The 24,641-nt window shown below is 37.1% G+C and overlaps 1 protein-coding gene across 1 annotated transcript in view; it reads left to right on the top strand.

Annotated features, from left to right (window-relative positions):
• Positions 1–1,265: 1,265 nt before the first annotated feature.
• The window catches only part of calcr (calcitonin receptor), a 180,135-nt gene continuing 156,759 nt past the window's right edge, over positions 1,266–24,641 (top strand). The window contains exon 1 of the mRNA XM_030148203.1: positions 1,266–1,670. The gene's annotated coding sequence lies outside the window, so the exon portion shown is untranslated. The remainder of the gene's footprint in view (positions 1,671–24,641) is intronic.

Below are 24,641 nucleotides of genomic sequence, written 5' to 3'. Positions count from 1 at the left end.
TTCTTTCTTTCTTTCTTTCTTTCTTTCTTTCTTTCCTTTTTTAAATTGTGTTTTTACTGAATTTTGACTATGTAAGTCCTTTTTAGAGTTCAAAAAGCTGCTGGACTTATTTGATATTTTTTTTATAGTTGATATTTATTTAGTAAAAACAAGCCCCAAAACAAAAACTACTGGCTACAATTCAAATACTTCAGTGTGTTCCAGTTCACAGTTCATGTTCAACATCCTAAATCTTTTATTTATGTACACTCTTAGTGCCTTATGTAGTCAAAACCTGTCAAACTTCAATTCCTCTCTTTGTCTTTTTCTATTATTCCACCTGTTTTGACCTTAAAACACATAGTAAAACAAAACCACTGAAGAAAAGGAACACAAGCACATACTCACAGCAGCTTTTATGACACTTCCACAACCACAAATTCACAGCAGAAATAATGTGTCAGGGGTTAAAGGGTGAAGTTTGCACCTTCTTCGCCAAACTACCGGTCTAAATTTTGTTATGCGTACAATGACAATATAATGACAAATGTGGTCAAGCCAGATGTGGGGTTGAGTGCCTTGCTCATCAGCCAACAAATAAGAGTGTGAAAACAGGAGAACTCTAACAAAAATAATTTTCCGTGTTGAAATGAGCTGTGAGAGGCGGTGTTACCAACAACCCTGGTCTCCCCTATTTATATCTCTATTGAGTGTGCTAGATTGTAGATCTTCACACTTTTTTTTTTTTTTTTTTTTTTTTTTTTGCATTTTTTAGGTCATGCTCGGATGTTAACTGCATTTAGGCAACACAGCCCAACGTTTATCACCAGATACCATGACTTTTAAAGCGTGAAGAAGTGATTTAAAAAGATTGGCACAAATATAGGGTCGATAATGTGATAATAAATCTAATTATCAGATATCTATTTTGTCATGAATCACATGTCTTTTTCCAGTTTAATCAGTGATGACAAGATAAAGATGGAACAGAGAGAGAGAGAGAGAGAGAGAGAGAGAGAGAGAGAGAGAGAGAGAGAGAGAGAGAGACCAATTAATCGGAAATTTATCGCATGTATATGGATTTATGTAAGAAAAGAAAAAAAAAAACAACAGTCATGTAATAGTATAAGGCAAAAGAATTCATGACATAACATTTTTTTGTGACAGTAAGTTTCCTTCAGTGGTGTTTTGCGTGGATCAGCGTCAGAGGCGGATGCTGTGTGTGCGTGCGTGTGTGCGTGCGTGTGTGCGCGTGTCTTTAACGCACAGACACACAGAGATAAGTCAGAGGAGGAGCTCCGCCACACGCTCCTCCGCGTAAACGGGAGGCTGTTAGACGCACTTGGATTACCGGGCAGTCAACTGTCACCGCTCATAACGGCTCCACACACCGGCGCTCACCGACACTGCGCGCGCCCCGCCGGTCGTTAATTCATCTCATAAAAGACACTCAAACATGGGCAAAGCTGCAGCACTAGGCGAATTTGATTGATTTTATTGTTTTTTTTTAATCTCCCTGGATGAAAGAAAAGTTGTTTCTTTCTTTACAGTTATTTATTTATTTTTTTGTGACACTGAATTAAATAAGAGCGCAGTCGCACAGAGTCTCAGAGGACGGACAACACCGGGCTTCATTAAACCTCTGCGTCTGGTTTTCGGGACTGCAGTTTCTTTAAATCTCCTCAAGTAAGGTAAGTTTACATCTGTTTATTAAAGTCAGTAGAAAACGCTGTGTAAAGATGGACAAAACAAGCCGATTCTATTTCCAGTTATTCTGCTTTTGCGCTCCTTTTACGCACGGAATCCGCTTTTCTCTGCATGGTATGTGACCGTGACTGTTGACGCAATATGAACTGGATTCCCCCCCCACACACACACTTTGTTGTATTTATACAATAAATAGATTATTTATTATACACAACGTTCAGAGGGGATTTTTTAAAATACCATCGCCAGCTTTAATCTCAAAGACTGTTTTAGGTAAAGGGGAAAAGGAATGCAGGATGTGACTCATACTGTCTCATGTTGTGCTGTACATTTGTCTGGGATGGGATATTTATATGCCTGGAAAACTGTAGTAAAGGGTCAAAACAGTACATGCTCATTTAAAAAAAAAACTGTAATGAAGTATGCATTATACATATATGCATGAAATCTTATCTGGAGATTTAGGCTTCTGCTGAAATAATCCTGGGAAATGCAATAATCCACCAGGAAGGCTATTTAATATAGATTAATTCTAAAAAAAAAAAAAAAAAAAAAAGAAAAGAAAGAAAGAAAAAATGCCATTCAGCAGATTGAATAATCCTCAGGGAATTCATTTGAATGAAAAAACTGGTTTCCAATAGTGAATCCCAGCTCTTCTAAACATATCCTCTTTGCAGCTGAAGATGTGAATAAGTGTGTAGAGCTGAACTCCTATGCTTTCCAATCATGCACTAGATACTGTATACACTCCTAAGCCTAACACATACACATACAGTGCACACACATTCTTGCGTTGTATTCATAAGGGCTGCTGTTTCTCTTCAGAGAAATTAACATAGGCGAAAATGGAGAGACATCTGTTTTGTTCCCAGCAACAAAAATCATTTTACAAGCTAATAAACCTGCACAGGAACACACACTCGCACTCATATGCCTGTAAATTAACATTCATGTAGCGGCACAGTGTGCAAAAGTAGACACGTATACACTGATTAAAGGTCAATGCATGCAACCTGCACTTGCTGTATTAGTCATAATGTCACAGTGTCACAGTCACATTGATGTTGAAGGGGATAATAAAGTACTGTTTGCTTTGCTCTTCAGGAGAACTGTTGAATTTTTATGTTTTTATGAGCTAAAACCAGCCAAACTTCTCTGTTTTACAAAGTTTGGACTTCTCACTTGGAGGTTTTTGTTCTCATATTGATTATATTAGCCAATTCACGAAAAGGGAAAAATAAGCATTCCTTCATGGAGACACGGACCCACAAAATAAAGCAGAACCCCCTGGCTGAATGCAGTCTGATTCGCTTCAGTCTCCAGCAGTGGCAGGAACACAGCAGAAGCTGAAACGCCTGCCTTGAAGATGTCTGTGGCTAAATTGGGGTTTTTCTTTTGGGGATTCCTTTGTGTTTATGTAACCTGGCTGAGAGTAATGGCTTGTGTCATGTGGGTTTTTTTATTAGAGGCGCGGTGAGTGGAGTGGTCTGGGGGAACTGATACCACTGCGAGGAGCGACACTTTCACACTCATACAGGACACTGATAATACACGTGCGGTGCAGATGAAGACGAGAATAGCAACAGACGCACAGACAGGCTGTCGGAGAGAGAGAGAGAGGCAGGCAGACAGACAGGTGGAGGTGATGTTCACAGCATCCTGCAGTTGGCAACGTGTCTTTCTGTTTTTTGTGAGTCCTACACTTACGTAAGTTCGTCATTCACCATTCCATTCCATTCTTTGTCTGTCGGTCTGTCTGTCGGTCTGTCTGTCGGTCAGTTTGTCTGGACAGATACGGTCGAGTGGGCGAGCGAGCAAGCAGCAAATTTGCTTCTCGTTTGAAGGGACAGGATTGAAAGGTCTGAGAGAGAAAGACAGGACCTTGTGAAAAGATAAAAAAAAAAAAGGAAAATACGATTACAGAGGCTTCGTGAACAGTCAAAAAACGTGCACATTTCAGTGGTCTGCAAGAGGTACGGCTTTGAAACTGTTATGCTTAAATGGAAGAGGTTCATGAATAGAAGTGGCAAAATTATATAAAGTTATTTTCATGTTCTTGAACTGGAACATGCCTTTTTTTTTATTAACTTTTTTTTATTGGAAGTCATTTCACAGGTATGACAGTGCAATGTGACAAAAAGGACTTCCATTCTTTCATTTTTCTTTTTGTCCCTCCCACAGTCCCACCCTACCCAAAAAGAAGACACTCCTTAATGTAAATCCAATATTAACAAGTAATCAGTACAGAATAGATCCAACAATTGTCTGATTAGCAAAAAAAGAGGAAAAAAACAAAACAAACAAAAAAAGTAGATAGAATAAAACAAAACGAACAAACAGACAGAAAAACCAACAACACAGAACCAAGAGACAAAAAAAAGGGGGGTGGGGGGGCTCAGTCATCACAATCAGGCAGAGGTGTCAAGGTTTCAGTATAATTTAAGAACGGTCTCCTTAAATTATATTGAAACCTGGATCATGTCTTTAACTGATTACAATTTACACTGTACAAATGGAAATCAGCGTAGTCCTCACATAAATGTACACACACCTACACACACACACACACACACACACACACACACACACACACACACACACACACACAGTCATGTAACTGAGAACCATCAGTCACAGAGGGTCAGCTGACTACTCGCTGTCTGTTATTCTTCAATATTAATCAGGCCAATGCCCCATCTTTTATTCATAAGTACATGCAATTGCCCCAAATGTCACTTTCCCTCTTCATCTGGTCATCATAATTGACTCTTCAGAGCTCATTCATTGATTCCTTTTTTTCTGCATAGCACTTTTTTGGCAAAGAAAATCAAGACATGACTCCAAACATGATTCTGATCCAAAGGTGTCTGTAGCTGCTTTTCCATTGGACATCTGCACAAAACTTTACCGATATTTACTAAATGTCGAAAAAACAGAAGTGCGTAATGTCAGTTTTTCCATTAAATCACAAATGCAATGATTTGTTTATTTATTATCGTGAGATGACATGAGAAGTCATTCCATAAACATGGCAATGAATGTAAATATGGTGTTGATTTACAGATATATTCATTATTATTATATATTACCCCTCTATCTCGTACTAAATTAAAAAATGATTGGGTTTCCTGGTGTGTCCACACATACTGCGACATGTTTCTTCTTCTTCTTCGCTTGTTGTAACGTACGTCAACATCCGGTTTTTTAATTCACGTGACTTTAGCTGCGAAAAAAGGTCTTTCCATTGCAGTTTTGCATGATATACCATTTGCGCTACGCCTGAAAAACCACTTCTTGCCAGCACAAACACAGACACAGACTTGTGGCGAAATTGTTGTTTTTCCATTAGGCAAATTTTTATGCGCAAGTTATATTTGCACAGTTTGGAAAAGCGACTACTGTGGTGAAACCAGTTTCCTTTTTGCCCTGTGCTGTTTTAAGCCTGTTAAGTGATGGGTCCAATTTTGTTTTTTTGTTTTTTTGTTTTTTCTCATTTTATTTATTTATTTAGACAGGGACAATGTACAGCATACATTCACCTTAAAAAGGAGAGATGTATTGTGCCAAGTTCTAGCACTAGTGCTAATTTCCACCTGTAGCCCCTGGGCAGGCTGGTGTTATCATAAAAAAAATAGACATTAACCCTTAGGGGTCCACGGTCATGGAAGTCGGTCACATAGACCACTGGGGATAATTGAATTGGAAAGTGTGGACTTGAAACACTCTCCTACTTTTTATTTGATGTTGATAAAGCAAATACAACCAGAGATACGACATTTTGAAACCGGAGCAAACAAACGTGAATAAAAGTATGAAAATGAGGTGGGGGGGCATTATATTTCTGACCATATTTTCATAATTTTTTGGCCTTTAAAAAAACTGAAAAAATGACTGGCTGAATCTGCGGATTCTAATCCACAGACTGCATTAGCATTACAGGTGGGGGGGACATGAGAAAACCAGAAAAAAACCCTATGTTAAAATATGCTTTTATGTCAAATATCTGAGTATAGTTTTAATTTATTACAATTTTGATTGTATATACCTAATATTTGGAACCAATATTCACTTTTAAAGTCTTTGAAAAGGTTCGTTTAGCATCTTTGTGTTATTTATGCAATAAATTACACTCAACAAAAATATAAACGCACCACTTTTGTTTTTGCTCCCATTTGTCATGAGCTGAACTCAAAGATCTAAAACTTTTTCTATGTACACAAAAGGCCTATTTCTCTCAAATATTGTTCATAAATTTGTCTAAATCTGTGTTAGTGAGCACTTCTCCTTTGTCCTTTGCTGAGATAATCCATCCACCTCACAGGTGTGGCATATCAAGATGCTGATTAGACAGCAGGATTATTGCACAGGCGTGACTTAGGCTGGCCACAATAAAAGGCCACTCTAAAATGTGCACTTTTACTGTATTGGGTGGTCCAGGGGGGTCAAAAAACCAGTCAGTATTTGGTGTGACCACCATTTTCCTCACACAGTCTTCTTCATGAATTCTCTGAAACAGCTTTGGAGATGGCTTATGGTAGAGAAATGAACATTCAATTCACAGGCAAAAGCTCTGGTGGAGATTCCTGAAGTCAGCATGCCAGTTGCATATTCCCTCAAAACTTGTGACATCTGTGGTATTGTGCTGTGTGATAAAACTGCACATTTTGGAGTGGCTTTTTATTGTGGCCAGCCTAAGGCACACCTGTGCAAAAATCATGCTGTCTAATCAGCATCTGGATATGCCACACCTGTGAGGTGGATGGATTATCTCAGCAAAGAAGAAGTGTTCACTAACACAAATTTAGACAGATTTGTGAACAATATTTGAGAGAAATAAACCTTGTGTGTACACAGAAAAAGTTTTAGATCTTTGAGTTCAGCTCATGACAAATAGGAGCAAAAACAAAAGTGGTGCGTTTATATTTTTGTTGAGTGTATAAACATTTTTCAAATCGGGTTTTATTTTTTTGTGTGTGTTTTTTGGCCTTTTGTGTTGATATAATAGGCTAAAGCGTAAAAAAAAATAGACAGATGAGATAGATGAAGTTGTGCTGAAAAAAAAAAAGATACCAAACATGGGTATAATAAACATTTCTATACATAGTATATAAATGCAAAATCAAAAGTACTGAAAAACAGGCAAAATAGGCTCAGACCCCTAAGGGTTTATAAAAACTAAAATATTAAACAAGAAAAGCACTCAGACAGCACAGACCTCTGCCAAGACAGATCTGTGCCCCCCCCCCCCCCCCCCCCGCCCCCACGATCACCACTAAAATTTAATCATTTCTTCTTTGTGCCAGTATCAACATTTCCTGAGAATTTCCTGAAAATCCATCCATAACTTTTTGAGTTATCCTGCTAACAAACAAACACACAAACAAACAAACACGCAAACACACAAAGCAAAGTGATCACAATACTTCCTGGCGGAGGTAAAAACAGTAAAAAAAGCATTTCTATAACTCCATCTATATAAAATACTCATTCCCATCCTACCATCCACTCTTCTGTCCCACTACAGTTCATCACACACACTCTTGCTGTTTTAAGCCCGTTATGTGATGGGTCCAATTTTTCTGTCACACTATTAACTACTTACATTGGCAGTAGCACTAACTGGGAAGAAGAAGCCAGACTAAATGTTGTAAGAAACCGCAGAACTCTGAAATGTCACACATGAACGTTCAGAGTTCCAGTGAGTCCAAACTATACATCAGTTCAGACAGATCCAGGTGTGGGTTCACCTTTTCCGTCTCTAAACAAACAGAAGTGTGTTGTCAGAGGTGGAGGTGGGACTTTATACGCCTTCATTCGATGCGACCCCAGACAGACTGCACATCTGGAGCCTCACTGATACAGACATTTACAGAGTAGCTAGAGACATTCAAGTTGACTTAGCTGAAACTATGGACAAAGCTGTTCTGATTATGGGATGCGATTTCAGTTAAGTGTAGCAATATGTGGAGCACAGCTGCAGCCTTTATGTCCAACGCATGAAACGACATGTTTGATGTTACGGAGTTCATGGTTCACAGAGTTTGATATGAACCTTTGACAGGCACAGACTACAGTTATGTTTTCATCTGTCTGTCTGTCTGTCTGTCTGTCTGTTAGCAAAAAAACTCAAAAACTTATGGACGAATTTTCATGAAATTTTCAGGAAACGTTGATACTGGCACAAGGAAGAAATGATTAAATTTTGGTGGTGTTGGGTGGTGGTGGTGGGGGGAGGGCTGATCTGCCATGGTGGAGGTCTGTGCTCTCTGAGTGCTTTTCTACTTGGACATGTTTCAGACTGCTCGGAAACTAATTACTAAAAAATGGTTAAGAGTAAATACCCCAACCTTGGAATTCATATTGTTGACTCAGTTTTTGTGATGGAGCGGATCAGATTTCACAACAGACTCCAGAATGATAGATTTGATGAAATATGGAAGAAAGGGAGGACATATGTGTTATTATCCTTCTTCTACATGTTATTATCTTCTGTCCTTGGGTGGGTTTCTATGTTTTTATGCTTTTATGTTTTTATGTGATAAAAAAATTATTATGCGGTAAAAAACACATCTTGTCTTTTAAGTCTACTTCTTTTTAATGTAATTTATTCACAGCTACTTATACTCTGTATTTATTTATTTATTTATTTATCGATTGTTGATGTTGTATGGCTGTGTTCGTGGAGCAGTGACTGCATTTTGTATTCTGAATTTCCCCTTAGGGATTTAAAAAGTAAATCTATCTATCTATCTATCTATCTATCTATCTATCTATCTATCTATCTATCTATCTATCTATCTATCTATCTATCTATCTATCTATCTATCTATCTATCTATCTATCTATCTATCTATCTATCTATCTATTGAGATGACCAGATTTTTCTTTTTTCTTTATATAGTCTCTTTTTTTTTTTTTTTTTTTTTTTTTTTATGAAACTCTACTTCCCTGCATATTGTTATTGTTATTTTATTTGAATGTGTACACCCTTCTTTAAAAGTTCTTGTTATCTTACTTTTTTCTGTACAAAACTTTCCTGAAACATACAATTATATTAAAAAAAGAATAAGTTTCAATAACCTGTCTTAAGTGATTTATCACCTTTTATTACAATATTATCCTCTGTATTTTGCATTTTTGTCAACGAAAATCAGGTACTTTCCCATATCTAATATACTGATCATATAGGTGCTCATAAAAGCTCAGATTAAAGTATATATCAGAAACAGAAAAAAATGAAGAAAACGTGAATTTTCGACAAAATCTATCATTAACTGAACATAAACCATGTGTTTCCATCCATTGTCATTTATTAAACGCCGTGGGTTTTACTGGTGAATCAATGTTATCGAAGATGATGGTGTTTCCATGGTAACTACAGAGCTGACACGTACAGCTCTTTTTGACAGAGCAAAAAGAATAAGTTTCAATAACATAAGCAGATGTGCTGTTATCTTTATTTACATATTCTTAAGGTGTTTACCAAGTGCAGACTAGTGGATGAGCAGTTTTCCAGTACAGTTGGATATTTGCATGTGATTTGCATTTAGTGATGATGAAGAAAACGAGTTGGACTCAACTTTTCCAAGACTAAAAAATGCATTTTTTGTTTTGGTTGTTAGTTTTGTACTAATATGTGTGTGTGTACAGGGTGGGGAAGCAAAATTTACAATGAACATTTAGTTGTTTTTTCTCAGCAGGCACTACATCAATTGTTTTGAAACCAAACATATATTGATGTCATAATCATACCTAACACTATTATCCGTACCTTTTCAGAAATTTTGCCCATATGAGTAATCAGGAAAGCAAACGTCAAAGAGTGTGTGATTTGCTGAATGCACTCGTCACACCAAAGGAGATTTCAAAAATAGTTGGAGTGTCCATAAAGACTGTTTATAATGGAAAGAAGAGAATGACTATGAGCAAAACTATTACGAGAAAGTCTGGAAGTGGAGGAAGCAACAAAAAACGTACCAAAGCTTTTATTAAAGCTCTCAAATCCAAAATCCTAAAGGATCCAACCAAATCCATGAGAAAAATGGCAATTGATCTTGAGGTAGACAACAAGACCGTTAGAAATGCAGTAAAATATGATTTGAAGTTAAAATCTTACACAAGAACACCAAAACACTTGTTGACAACAGCAACAAATCCAACTTTAGCAATTTTTGGGAGTCATGTTTATGGCCGCCTTCTGGCCCAGATCTAAACTCTCTGGATTCTGCTGTTTGGGGTGTTTTAGAACATGCTACCAATAGAACATCACACAGCAATGTCAACTTTTTTAAAGATACTATTAAAGAAGAATGGGAGAAGTTGTCACCTGAATATTTGAGGAACACTTGCGCAAGTTTCAGGAAGCGTGTGAAGGCAGTTATTGAGAAAGAAGGAGGACACATAGAATAAAAACCTTTTCTATCATGTCAGTTTTCTTGTGGCAAATAAATTCTCATGACTTTCAATAAACTAATTGGTCCTACACTGTCTTTCAATCCCTGCCTCAAAATATTGTAAATTTTGCTTCCCCACCCTGTATGTGTGTGATGGTGTGGTACGTGTCAGTCCTGTAGAGCGCTGCAGTACCAGTACCATCAATAGGTGGTGCTAGAATAGAGTGAATGGCTCAGCACACACAGGTTCAGTCAGAGAGCAGATAGAGACACACACTGATCTGTTTGTGATAGTTAATATTTTCATAAGGATTATCTGTGCTTTGACTGGTCCATGTTATCAGTTCTGTCTCACATATGTGTATTCAGCTGGAAGTACCGCTATGTTCCATGTCAAAATGTTCTCTCAATCGTACTAGATCGATTGAATATTTCCTCTGAAATAATGAACATTTGTCAACAAATCCACAGAACGTGCTGTTCCACATCATATTATTACACTGCTCCACCTTTATAAAGTTCATTTTGCAATTTATCTATGAGAATTACAGCGTAGGTTTGTGGAGGCATCCGTTCGTTCACAGATAGGAAAAACCTTGCTTTTAACTTAATAGGCGTCTGTTTTAAATGGAAAAGAAGCTAATTAGCCAATAGCTCTGAGTGTGTGAAAAGGCCTGATTAAAGCCTCTTTTGCAGCTGTTAAATTGAGCTTTTAATGCAAATTCAATTCTCCAGGATGGTTTCTAAATTTCCACGAGGCTAAAAGGAAAAAAAAAAAAAAGTTGTTAACACTTTATGCTGCCTTGAAACAAATTACTCCTTCCAAACACAAATTAACAATTACTCTGCTGGATGCTTGTTGGTGAAAGCAGACTCATTTATCTGCTTTTGTGGCTGGAGACGGTGGAATAAATAACCACCGACATGACATCTTTACTGAGGATATAAACAGAGTCGCAGACACTTATCGCAGCGCTGCTTAACACAGAGCACAAACAGCAGCTTCATGCCACGAGCGTCAGGTCCAATCACATCAGACGCCTCATGTGTGGTCAGTACAGGATTCAAACCTCAAACCCTGCCTTTTAAGATCCACCTCCAGACTTTTAGATGACTATAAAGGGGTTATATTTTGCTAAACCGACTTTTATTACCGTATTTTCTGGACTATAGAGCGCACCTGAATATAAGCCACACCCACCAAATTTTAAAAGAAAAAAATATTTGTACACATATAGGTCACACCTGACTGTAAGCCGCAGGTGTCACATTGTAACATGAGATATTTACACAGAAAGATGGGAAACAGAAAGATTATTACATCTGCCAAGTGTAACGGCGGAGGTTATGTTTTCATCTGGGTTTGTCTGTCTGTTTGTCTGTTAGCAAGATAACTCAAAAAGCTATGGATGAATTTGGATGAAAATTTCAGGAAATGTTGATACTGGCACAAGGAACAAATGATTAAATTCTGGTGGTGATCGGGGGTGGGGGGGCCACGGGGGCCCACTGATCTGTCTTGGCGGAGGTCTGCGCTCTCTGAGTGCTTCTAATTTGTTTGTTCTTCTGTCTGTTACCAAGACACAGTAACTCAAAAATGTATGGACAGATTTGGGTGAAATTTTCAGGAAATGTTGATACTGGCAGAAGAAACAAATGATTAAATTTTGATGGGGATCGGGGGGGCTGATCTGCCTTGGCGGAGGTCTCTGCTCTCCGAGTTCTTTTCTAGTTTAAATATTTATTTCCATCCCTTCACTGCTTTTTTCCAAACAGTGCCTGTAACACGGCAGTAAACGACAGGAACAGACTGGTTAAAAAACCCCAGAAAAGTCACTGATCTCTCTCTTCATCTTCCTTCTGCTCACTGAAACCACTGCAGTCGTCTTCTTCAGTGTCGGAGTTGAACAGCCTCAGAAAGGCTCCATCACACACCTGCTATGTCTCTCTTTCGTTGTCGCTCCCAGTGGCACTTCCGTGCTGCAGCTCTATTTCCTTCTTTACAGACACATCGATTGGTTTGCGCTTAAAAGCTGCAGCATATGCATTTCTTTGTGTGTTTTCCATGATGAACGTTTGTGCATGACATGCAAAATGATTGTTAAAAGTTCATCTTCAAACTTCTCCTCTTCTTCATCACCTCTTCCACCTGTCTGTCTCGCTTTTGTGCTTCCTGCTAGAGCGCCCCCTGGAGGCCGTTAGCCCGTTAAAATCTATAGATTAGCTGCATTGTTGTATAAGCCACAGGCTTCAAAGTGTGAGAAAAAAAGTAGCGGCTTATAGTCCAGAAAATACGGTAGTTTTTGGTATTCTTTTTTTTTTGTGTATTTGGACAATAATAGTTCAAAAAGTTTGAATTTGAACCCTCCAGGTGCTGCAAAAATAGAGTGGATTTCAACAATCTGTTTTAATTCCTGCTTAAATTGTTACGTTTTGTAACTAGTTACATCACAGCGTTTGCACATATAAGGTCAAGACTTCCAACAAACATTTCTCCAAGTACGACATAATTGTTTGTCAGCAGCAGTGGCTGTAGTCCATACTGAAAATATGTCCAAACTTTAAGTCGATTTCCTAAAATGTTCAGTTGTTGGTTGAACAGAACAGAGCAGCACAGCCAACAGCATGGAGGGGGCGGGGCCTGAAGTGGCTCATTTGTATTTAAAGTGCTCAAAACCACTCTTGTCATTAGTCATAAATATTGTTGAAGATGGACCTTTGGAGTTGAATTAATAAAGAATTCAGACCCAAGCAGAGCATTTACAGTTTATGTAGACCACAGGGAAATGTTTTAAAATGCATAATTCCATTTTTAAAAAAAAGCAAAATATCACTTCTTTAACAAATTACAGTGTTTGTAGACACTTGTTTTTACCTTCAGCTATTGAACTATTTTGTTGAAAAAGTCACTTTTGCTTCAATTTTCTGTGTTCTAATACTGTATAATAATAATAATATTAATTTACTCTGAGCTTTTGTGAACATCTAAGTAGTCAGCAAATTAAAAACAGGAAAATACTTGATTGTCACTGAAAAAATGCAGAAGATAAAATCATAAATAGTCATAAATCACTTATTAAAGGTTAAATGTGGAGAAATCTTCCCAAATCATCCTAACTTCCAGGTGACTTTTTTTTTTTTTTTTTTTTTACCATTTATTATAATATTATCCTCGCATTTTCCATTTTTCTGAGTATCAGGTGTTTTTCTGTATTTAATTTACTGTTCATTTAATTTACTGTCCATTTAATAAAGCAAACTATCACTCCTTTAACTTTAATTGGAAATGACACATTTATATGAAGGGTTTAATTAACATGCTAATATTCATTCTATTTTTATTATTATTTTTTATCTGTTGTATTGATAATTTTTTTCCTGCTACCTTTTATTGTACTTGAATGGAGCGACTGTAACACCCAATAATTTCCCTCTGGGGTTAATTAAATATTGTGATTCAAATTTTTTGTTGTCAATATAACAACAAATGACACTCACTATCGTCTTCTTTGTTTTTTTTTTTTGCTTTTTAATTGGTGTTTTCTGTCCATTCATTGCCTTATATTCTTTGCTTTCAGCCATTCAAACTGCTATTATTTCTCATCTTTTTATATAATAGCATGTTTTTTTTTCTCCTCATTTCTTTATTTCATTTTTTTCCCCCTTGTGTTCATCTGTAGCTGGACTGGTGTGCATGTCTGCCTCGTCTGTTGTGATTTTATTTTCTGCTTTTTTTTTTTCCACGTCTCTTCATGTCTGTCCTCTGTCCTTTCGCTCTTTGCCCTTCACAGTTAATTGCGTTCTCGGTCTCCCTCGTCTTTTTCATCTCTACATACATCCCTCTGTCCGTCCGACTGCGCCTTTTTTCCTCTAAGTCTCTAAATTCACCCTTAGCCCTCTGTTGTTTTGTTAGAAAACACTTCCTGAGGGGGTTTTCCACGCTTCAGTGTACGATCTGCCTATAGGTTTGTGATGCTCAGGGAGGGAAAAGATGTGGTTACTGACACAGACTGGAAAACTGTTCCAAGTTCTATTAGTGAAGGAAAAATAAACAGGACTGGACTACAGCAACATGAGCATCTTCTTAGATTAGATTAGGTTACAAAAAAGAAAAGAAAAGAAAAGATTAGACTAGACTAGACTAGATTAGAATAGGAAAGAATAGACTAGACTAGATTAGATTAGATAAAATGAGTTTAGATTAGATTAGATAAAATGAGTTTAGATTAGATTAGATTAGATTAGATCAGATTAGATTAGATTAGAAAAGAATAGATTAGACTAGATTCAATTCGATTCAAAAATAGAATAGAATTTAATTAGATTAGACGAGATTAAATTAGAATGGAAAAGAAAATAATAGATTAGACTAGATTAGATTAGATTATTTTAGAAAAGAAAGGAATAGATTAGATCAGATCCGATTCGATTAGAAAAGAATAGAATTGAATTAGATTAGATTAGATTAGATTAAATTAGAATAGAATAGAAAAGAAAATAATAGATTAGTCTAGATTAGAAAAGAATATATTAGACTAGATTAAATTAGAATAGATTAGACTAGATTAGATTAGATTAGAGTAGATTAGATTAGATTAGATTAGAGTAGATTAGATTAGAAAAGAAAAGAATAGACTAGATTAAATTAGAATAGATTAGACTAGATTGGATTTGATTAGGTTAGATTAGACTAGACTAAATTAGATCAGAATAGATTAGACTAGATTAAATTACAATAGATTAGACTAGATTAGATTAGAAAAGAAAAGAATAGACTAGATTAAATTAGAATAGATTAGACTAGATTAGATTTGATTAGGTTAGATTAGACTTGACTAAATTAGATTAGAATAAATTAGACCAGATTCAGTTAAAATAGATTAGACTACATTAGAATATATTAGACTAGATTTAATTATATTAGACTACATTAGATTGGACTACACTAGATTAGACTACATTTGATTAGATTGGACTAGATTAGATTGGACTAGATTAAGATTAGACTAGATTTGATTAGATTTGACTAGTCTAGATTAGATTAGACTACATCAGATTAGACTATATTAGATTAGACCAGATATGATTAGATTAGACTAGACTAGATCATATTACACTAGATTTTATTAGATTGGACTAGAATATATTAGATTAGACTAGATCTGATTAGACTAGACTAGATTAAGATTAGAATAGATTTGATTAGATTTGACTAGTCTAGATTTGATTCAATTCGATTTGATAGAACTTTATTGATCCCTTGGGCAGAGGCCTCAGGAAATTGAGATTGAAATCGCAGCACAAAACTGAAAGGACAGTATAAGAAATTTCATAATAAAAATAGTAATACAAGAACAGATGTTCACTGCTGTTTCATCAGGTGTCCAGATTATCACACCAGATATACTTGTCCTCTTTTTCATCAAACACTGACATTTAACATGACACACTGGAATATTCTTGGCTGCTGTTCCACAGATTTGGCACTCTCACATCACACCGATGCTTCTGTCAGCATACATGCCTGCAAGCTGTCAAGAAAATGCCACAGATACTAATCCTTTTATTAATGAGAAGCTGTGCATGTCAGAGAAAACATGAAACGATGATCCGTAATATACATTTAGCATCCCATAAATGAGCCAGAGAGTTAAATGAGGGGACAAGTACAGCTGGGGGGCATAGACTAAAAAAAGTCCAAATTTGTTTCAGCTTTTCAGTGATGATTCATGATTTTAATTGATGCTTTTCTCTGGCTTCATGACAAGGAGACAAAGGATTATTCATAAATACTTTACTATATGCAGAAAATACCTACCAACAGCAGTAATTGTGTTTGTATGGACATACTGTACAAAAAGACATGCAATTTGAAGTGAGACACAGTGTTACTGAATGGAAGTGCATTCAAATTAAGCATGTTTTCATTTTGAAGAGTAACAAAAGTTGCACAATTCAAGATTTTGGTCATTTTCATGATTTTAAAAAAACAAAAAAAATTGCAGAAATTGTATCATCAGTTCCTCCTCAACCCTTAAAGACCCACAACTACTTTTACCAGGATTTCAAAATGATTTTCTCTTTCCCAAGTGATTTATTATCATTTACTATAATATTATCCTCTATATCTTGGATTTTTCTGTGAAAATCAGGTATTTTCTTAGATGGGAAACTACATTCTGCCTCAATTATTTACATGTATTGATAGGATTAATGCAGTGGTTCCCAACCTTTTTTGACTCGTAACCCCATTTTAACATCACAAATTTCTGGTGACCCCAGACATTTTTTTGTCTAAAATTAATTTGTTTTTGATCATGTAATAGTTTTCTATCTATGTTGCAAATAAACATTAATTTTAGATGACATTTAGTCTGTATAATTTGTATCATTGTGGACGGAGGCAGAAAAGCCAGGTGTAGATTACTGCACAAAGTGAGAATTTGATTTTCCTTGATCAGGATATGTACAGTCAGTCCAGCTTGGATTTCCAAGGCTGACAATTAATGCTGAACAAACAAGAACTCAAACTATGAATTATGAAAGAGCTGCAGCATCTGAAACTGACCACAATGAACATTTGACAGATAAATAGAACCACAGTGTTTCAGTTTCAGCTTCATAGTTTGTCATGTCTTTTATGGATTGGGATTGTCTCTGTCAACTCACCATATATTTTTTATTAGTAATTTTATTTTTATTTTTATCAATTACTAGAAATTTCAGGCGACCCCACGTGGGGTCCTGACCCCAAGGTTGAAAAACACTGGATTAGTGGATCAACACTTTTTTGTGTATCTTTTTATATATATATTTTTTGCTTTACAAGACACATACACAAATCAATAACACTGCAAATATCAAAAAGAGGATATCACATTACTGTCTGAATCAGATCAAGGTCAGTAGTCATTCATCTGCAGCATCAAAGAAGTCCATGAATGGTTGCCATGTTTGATGAAAATGTTTCCAATTTCCCCCTCAGTAGAAATTTTATTTTTTTTGTAGCTCTAAATGTTTCATTACATCTTGTAATAAAGTCAAATAAGCTGTGTGTGTGTGTGTGTGTGTGTGTGGGGGGGGGGGGGGGGGGAGTCCATTTTAGCAGAATTCGTCTACATGCTAGTAACATCACAAAGTGTATCGTATTAAAATGGTGGATCAGCTGTTTTTTAAATGCTTTTAGTCATGGATATTTGGGTCTTAATGGGTTAATATGTAAAATACGTGGCATTTTCAGAAATAACAATAGACGTAATCATTTTGTAGGCTCCTATACAGTTTATGAAAAGCATTAGTAACATATTGTGCCCCTCCATAAAAGACCCTGCTGTTCAGTATTGAGGTTGTCTCACTCCTGGGGGGGCCTAAAAGCCTAAAAGCAAGGCGGGAATAATGCAGCTGACATTCTCCCTCCGAGGGCAGCTCCGTGCACCATGAGACCTGGGTAATTCGGACTTATTATAATATCCCTCGACTACCAGACACCATTGATTTCCTTTAGCATTCGGCTCTTTTTCATCCTCGCTCTTCAAGTCTGTCTATGACTCACAGGGTCAGCTGTAATACCAGGTGTAATCGCCCCCCATTAAGGCTTCCAGGATTGATTTGTTGCAGCCAGTGAAAGCCGTTATGCTAACATTTGAAGTTATAGCTAGTGATTTTTCTTCTTCCCACATGACTTTTTCTAACCTCTTTTTGTCTACACTTTGTTTAAGTGCAAATTTATCTGGATCTTTTAGATGCTTTTACAAGTTGGATGTGACCTTGATGCAGTTCAGACACTACCTTTTATTTCCATCACACAAGCCTCGTCCTAACGTTCGTCCCTACTCTGACACTTCAAACGTTGGCTTTTTTCCATCCTCAGTGACGATGCCTGTGATCATGGTTATTGTAACAGTAACAGGGAATCAGACGAGTTTAGGGGTCCGAGCTGACAGTCACTAGTTGCTTTTCCATTGGACATCTGCGCAAAACTTTACCAATATTTACTAAATGTCGAAAAAACAAAAGTGCCTAATGTCGGTTTTTCCATTAAATCACAACTGCGATGATTTGTTTATTTATTATCGTGAGATGACACAAGAAATCATTCCTTAAACATGGCGATGAACGTAAATATGGTGTTGATTTACAAATATATTCATTATTATTATATATTACCCCTCTATCTCGTACTAAATTAAAAAATGATTGGGTTTCCTGGTGTGTCCACACATACCGTGACATGTTTCTTCTTCTTCACTTGTTGTAACGTACGTGAACATCCTGTTTTTTAATTGACCTGACTCTAGTTGTGAAAAAAGATCTTTCCATTGCAGTTTTGCATGATGTACCATTTGCACTCCGCCCGAAAACCACCTCTTGCCAGCGCAAAAACTTTTAATCGAAAAATGAGACTTTTGGCGAAATTGTTGTTTTTCCATTAGGTAAATTTTTATGCGCAAGTTATATTTGCGCAATTTGAGGGTCAAAGGAAAAGTGACTACTGTGGGTCTAAGATAGGGGTCACCAACCCTGGTCCTCGAGATCTACCATCCTGCATGTTTGAGGTGTTTCCCTCTTCCACCACACCTGATGGTCGTTATCAGGCTTCTGCAGAGCTTGAGCTTATCATTTGAATCAGGTGTGTTGGAAGAGGGATACATCTAAAACATGCAGGATGGTGGCTCTTGACGACCAGGGTTGGTGACCCCTGATCTAAGGACTTCAGAATAAGCCTGTTTTTTTGTTTCTTGAGAAAACAAGAATGATTTGCCCGACAACCAATTATCTGTTCTTCAAAAGGTTCCTGCTCCACCTCCTGCTTCACATCTCAGAAGCCATGGCCGACAGGGGAGGTCTACCCCTGAAGGCTCAGAACACTGCCTTTAGAACTGGGGATGAGGTGGGTCTGAGGACAGCCAGGACAAAACTGTCCCCGAGGCATCAAAGGTAGTACACCAGGAGGGTGTACAGCAACAGCAGAGACCCCCGGAGTCTGTGGCTGAGGGTACAGACCATTACAGACTACAAAATCACACCACAGACCTGGGATAGCTCCACATTCCTGCTGTATCAGCTGAATGGCTTCTTTGGTCACTGTGAGACGCACAGAAGACCCCACCCCCTGCTGGGTGACCAGGTGATGACACTGTCCCCAGCAAGCGTGAGGAGATCCCTTGCCAGGATCAGTGAACAGAAACTTCAAGGTCTGGATAAGACAAGACAAGACACTTACTGATAAGGAACTAGGAAAAATTCACAAAAACACCAAGTCTTGTTATGTCCTCATTTCACATTAAGGTTGAAAATTTGAATTTCATAGTATTTCTATGAGTGCTCTAAGGGCTAAGTTACGCTTTATTTATTGGTTTCTCCAGCCATTTTTTGTGTTTTCAGATTCAGAAAACTTTATTTATCCCTCACGGGCAATTCGTTTGCAGCTTACCACAGACATCAGCCCACGTCCAAAGTGCAGTGTGACAAACATAAATAAATCAGTGCACAAATACAGGACTATTGAACACAACTACGAATAAATGCATTTAAAAAATCAACAATAAATAATAAATAAATACCAATGCAGACTAAAAGACTAAAAGACCCTATTTGTTCTGCTAATATTAAAAAACAGCAAGAACAACAACAGAAAATCATACAAAATGACTGAAATGGGTTCTGTCAGAGTTTAAAAGCGTGATAGCTGAAGGAATAAAAGATTTTGAGTATCTGTTGGTTCTCCTCTCAGGAGCGTGGTAACGCCGGCCTGAAGGCATCAAGGCAAACTTCAGATGCAGTACATAGTGAGGGTCCCTGATGATGGACTGTGCTTCTGTCACAACCTGAAACTCCCAGAGGGAAGACAAGTCTCTGAGTCTGACTCTGATGATCTGGGAGCATATTTTTACAATAGCATGCAGACTCTTCTTGTCTTTTGTAGTTAAAACATTGAACCAACAGATCAAAGAAAAAGTTAAAAGGCTCTCAATAAATGAACAATAAAAGTTCCTTAAAATCTTCTCACTGACATTAAAAGAGTTCAGTCTCCTCATCAGATGGATTCTCTGTTGGTCCCTCTTCACCACAGATTCAGTATTGGCATCAAACCTGAGCTTACACTCAATAATAGTGCCAAGTAGGGCTGCACGATTTTGGCCAAAAAAAAAATCCCGATTTTTTCCTCTAAAAACTCGATTTTCGATTTCGATTTTTGGGTATAACTAGAAAAGGCAATAGCAGTCAACATGTCGTTTTCGTGAGCAGCCCACAATGCAAGCCACTGCTCTGACCTCAAAGCTGTGATGGGATCACGTGATGAACCTACAGTTTTGTTTTGTTTTTTCTCTTCATTAAATCTTTGAAATGAAGTAGAGTACACAAACAATGTATACAACAAGAAAATAACATAAGTTTGTCAGGGGGAATACACTATAAGAAAATGTCCAAATCAGAGCAAATACTGATAGTTGTTACAAACTTTTTGTTTCCACATTTATCTAACAGCTTTAAATAAATTTCAACATCTTACAAAACATAAATAATATTTGGTTTTGTGTTACAGAACTTACATTTGTGAATGAAAAATTTAGCAAGTAAGAGGACTAAATTAATTATTTAAAAAAAAAAAAAAAAAGGTTTTTTTTTTTTCTTTCTTTTCTGGGTATCTGGCCCACAGAAGTGATACCAGTGTCTGTCAGTGACAGGCATCAGTCGTGCGTGTGTGCGTGGACCAGGTTAATATGAGGGATCCACATGCGGTTCTATTTAAATTGGGGGATCCGTGCGTGGAATAGACCGACCCAGGACACACTGGAGGGATTCTGTCCCTGGAGCTGGTGGATGTGTGTGGGCACAGGGCTGTGTGGGCTCCTCTGCTGAGGCTGAGGACCCCGAGACCCGGACCCGGTTCGGAAGAAGACAGTACGGTACGGATCCGGGACAACGGAAGATGAGTGATCCGCAGCAGTTATATTTCAATTGCGGGATCCGTGCGTGAAGCCACGGCTTATATTGGTATAAGTACTGCGGGTTCATGAACAGATTTAACGTCCGGTCATTACACAGACTTCTGTGACAGACCGCTGTCACAGGAAGAGCCTACGGTAGCCCGCGGGCACGCGGAGGCGCGCGGCCCGGAGGCATGAGAGAGAAGAAATCGATTTTACGATTTCCCTTTTTTAAAAATTGTCCTAATTAAAAAATCCGATTTCGATTTAAAATCGATTAATCGTGCAGCCCTAGTGCCAAGATATTTGTATGACTCCACAATCTGAACCTCTTCACTTACTTATATTACATTTTTCTATTATTTTTGTTCAACTATGCTCCTTGATGCACCGTGAGCTTTAGAGCTATGAAATTTCAGTCTTCTGTATGTGCTGTACAGGGTGGGGAAGCAAAATTTACAATATTTTGAGGCAGGGATTGAAAGACAGTGTATGACCAATTAGTTTATTGAAAGTCATGAGAATTTATTTGCCACAAGAAAATGTACATAATAGAAAATGTTTTTATTCTATGTGTCCTCCTTCTTTCTCAATAACTGCCTTCACACGCTTTCTGAAACTTGCGCAAGTGTTCCTCAAATATTGGGGTGACAACTTCTCCCATTCTTCTTTAATAGTATCTTCCAGACTTTCTCGTAATAGTTTTGCTCATAGTCATTCTCTTCTTTACATTATAAACAGTCTTTATGGACACTCCAACTATTTTTGAAATCTCCTTTGGTGTGACGAGTGCATTCAGCAAATCACACACTCTTTGACGTTTGCTTTCCTGATTACTCATGGGCAAAAGTTTCTGAAAAGGTATGGATAATAGTGTTAGGTATGATTATGACATCAATATATGTTTGGTTTCAAAACAACTGACGTAGTGCCTGCTGAGAAAAAACAACTAAATGTTCATTGTAAAATTTGCTTCCCCACCCTGTACATACATAAAAACAGATGATAAATCTGTCTGTGACTTAACTTTGACTTGACTTGTCATTGTTTTGTCTCTTTTGTTGTCTGAAGTCTCTTATCAGCCCTCATTTTAATTGAATTTGTATTACAATGCTTCTGTCTTGCACCTTTTTGTCATTGTTCCCATGGATTTCTGCCCTGTTCGTTGCATTATTTACATTTGGTTGTCGCTGTGAAAGCACTGTCAGAGAGTTTCACGCTTATGTGCATGTTTACCACCCACCCACCTTTCTCACTCGGCCCGTCCCTCCCGCTGCTTGTTTACAGCTTGTAGCACCCAGAGGCATCCCACTCCCTGACCCAGCAGAGCGTATGAACGAAATTGTGCCCAGAGGAGAATTGTACTTTACTGCCTTTTGGCTCAAATCCACACAAAATATATCTTTAATTGCTTTCCCATAGACCTCAGCTCTCTTCACATCTCTGCACAATGATGCAAGTGGGAATTAACAGTAGGACAAAAGCCGTATCCTGGTGGAATCAGTATTAGTTGCAGATTTTAGGGAGAAAAATAACTTCTCATGATCTTCTCTAAATAGCTGTTTACCATTTTTGGCCTTTTGTGTGCGGTTTGATGGTAATGACTCATGTGGGAGCGACATCTTACACACTTAAATAAAGATACATTTAATTGATTTGATATTTGCCAGGACTGTAATAGTAGTAGTTGACATCACTGATTAATCCGTTGAGTAATTTGATGTAGAATGTGTGAAAATGATGAAATGTGTTGATTAATGTTTCCCAAAATCAAAGACGATGTTCTCAGATGCCTTGTAGTAATTAGTCCACGACCAAAACATTTTGATTTTGCTGTCATAGAAGAGGAATAGACCAGAAAAGAGGTGATATTAACCCATAAAGACCCAAACATCCACCACTGACCAAAACCATCTACTGATCTAAAACATTTAATACCTGTTGATCCACTAATTCTATCAATACAAGTAGATAACTGAGGTAAAATACAGCTTGTCATCTTTTCATGGTCATCAGATATGACCCATTTGGACATTCTGAGGCTCTGTAGTTACCATGGAAACACAGTCATCTTCTACAGCATTGATTCACCAGTAAAACCCATAGAGTTGGATCAATGACAGTGGATGGAGACACAGGGTTTATGTTATAATTCGTAGAAAAAGTAACTTTTTTCTCCTAATTTTGTCTAATATCCTTTGAATTTATCGTGAGATTTTTTTTACCATCTACATGAACAGTAAATTAAATAAAGGAAAATACCTGATATTCACAGAAAAATGCAAAATGCAGAGGATAATATTATAATAGGTGGCAAAAAAAAAAAAAAAAGCACTTGGGAAAGACAAAATAATCATTTGGAAGTTAAGATGATTTGGAAAGATTTCTTCACATTTAACCGTTATTAAATGATTTATTACTATTTATGATTTTATCTTCTGCATTTTTTTCAGTGACAATCAAGTATTTTCCTGTATTTAATTTGCAGACTACTAGCTCAGAGTAAATTCAAAGTTTATTATACAGTATTACAACACAGAAAATTGAAGCAAATGTGACTTTTTCAATAAAATAGTTCAATAGCTGAAGGTAAAAACAAGTGCCTACAACTGCTGTGATTTCTTAAAGGAATGATATTTTGCTTAAAAAAAAAAAAATGGAATTATGCATTTTAAAACATTTCCCTGTGGTCTACATGAACTGTAAATGCTCTGTTTGGGTCTCACTTCTTCATTAATTCAACTCCACAGGTCCATCTTCAACTCTATTTCTGGGTAATGACACCAGAAAGGTCATTTTGAGCGCTGGCCCTTTAAATGCACATTAGCCACTTCAGGCCCCGCCCCCTCCATGCTGTTGGCTGTGCTGCTCTGTCCAGTTCAGTCATTTGTGTTTGTTAATACAACCAAGTACTGAATATTTTAGGTAATCGACTCAAAGTTTGAACATATTTTCAGTATGGACTACAACCGCTGCTGCTGACAAACAATTATGTCGTACTGGGAAAAGTGTTCATTGGAAGTCTTGACCTTATACGTGCGAATGTTGTGATGCAACCAGTTATAAAATGTAACAAATTAACCCTATAATGCCAAACGTATCATATTTGATACATGAGTTTTGAAGCCCTCTACATGATCAGTGTGATGTTTTTTTTTAAACCCTGATGTACACAGTTAGATACATGCAATGCACAGATAATCCACCGGGGGGAGGAATTCGTACACCAGAGGCCTTTCCAGTGACACTACAAGACTGTCATTAATGAGGAAGGAGGCAGAACTTTGCCAATTTTGAAAAAGAATTACCAATTTGTTAGACACATTTGTGTTATATTATGTTTTTGTTGGTTCAAAAATAATAATATTTGAGCATTGAGACCCAATGTATCAAATATGATACAAAATTGAAACTCAAACATGGAAATTGATATTTGAAAAAAAAAAAAAAGTTTAGTTGTTCAGAAGGACCAATAAAGGCTCCAGTTTCAAAGAACTGGAATTTTCTGTCAATGATTTAATGGTTCAGGCTTTAAAGGGTTAAGCAAGAATTAAATCGATTTTTGCCACAATGAATATAAAGATAGCTTTGCAGCACCTGGAGGGTTCAAATTCAAACTTTCTGAACTGTT

Source organism: Sphaeramia orbicularis, chromosome 11 (genome assembly GCF_902148855.1).
Source record: "Sphaeramia orbicularis chromosome 11, fSphaOr1.1, whole genome shotgun sequence".
Classification (NCBI taxonomy): Eukaryota; Metazoa; Chordata; class Actinopteri; order Kurtiformes; family Apogonidae; genus Sphaeramia; species Sphaeramia orbicularis.
Note: the sequence above shows the minus strand (reverse complement) of the source record. Positions and strands in the feature narration are given on the sequence as shown.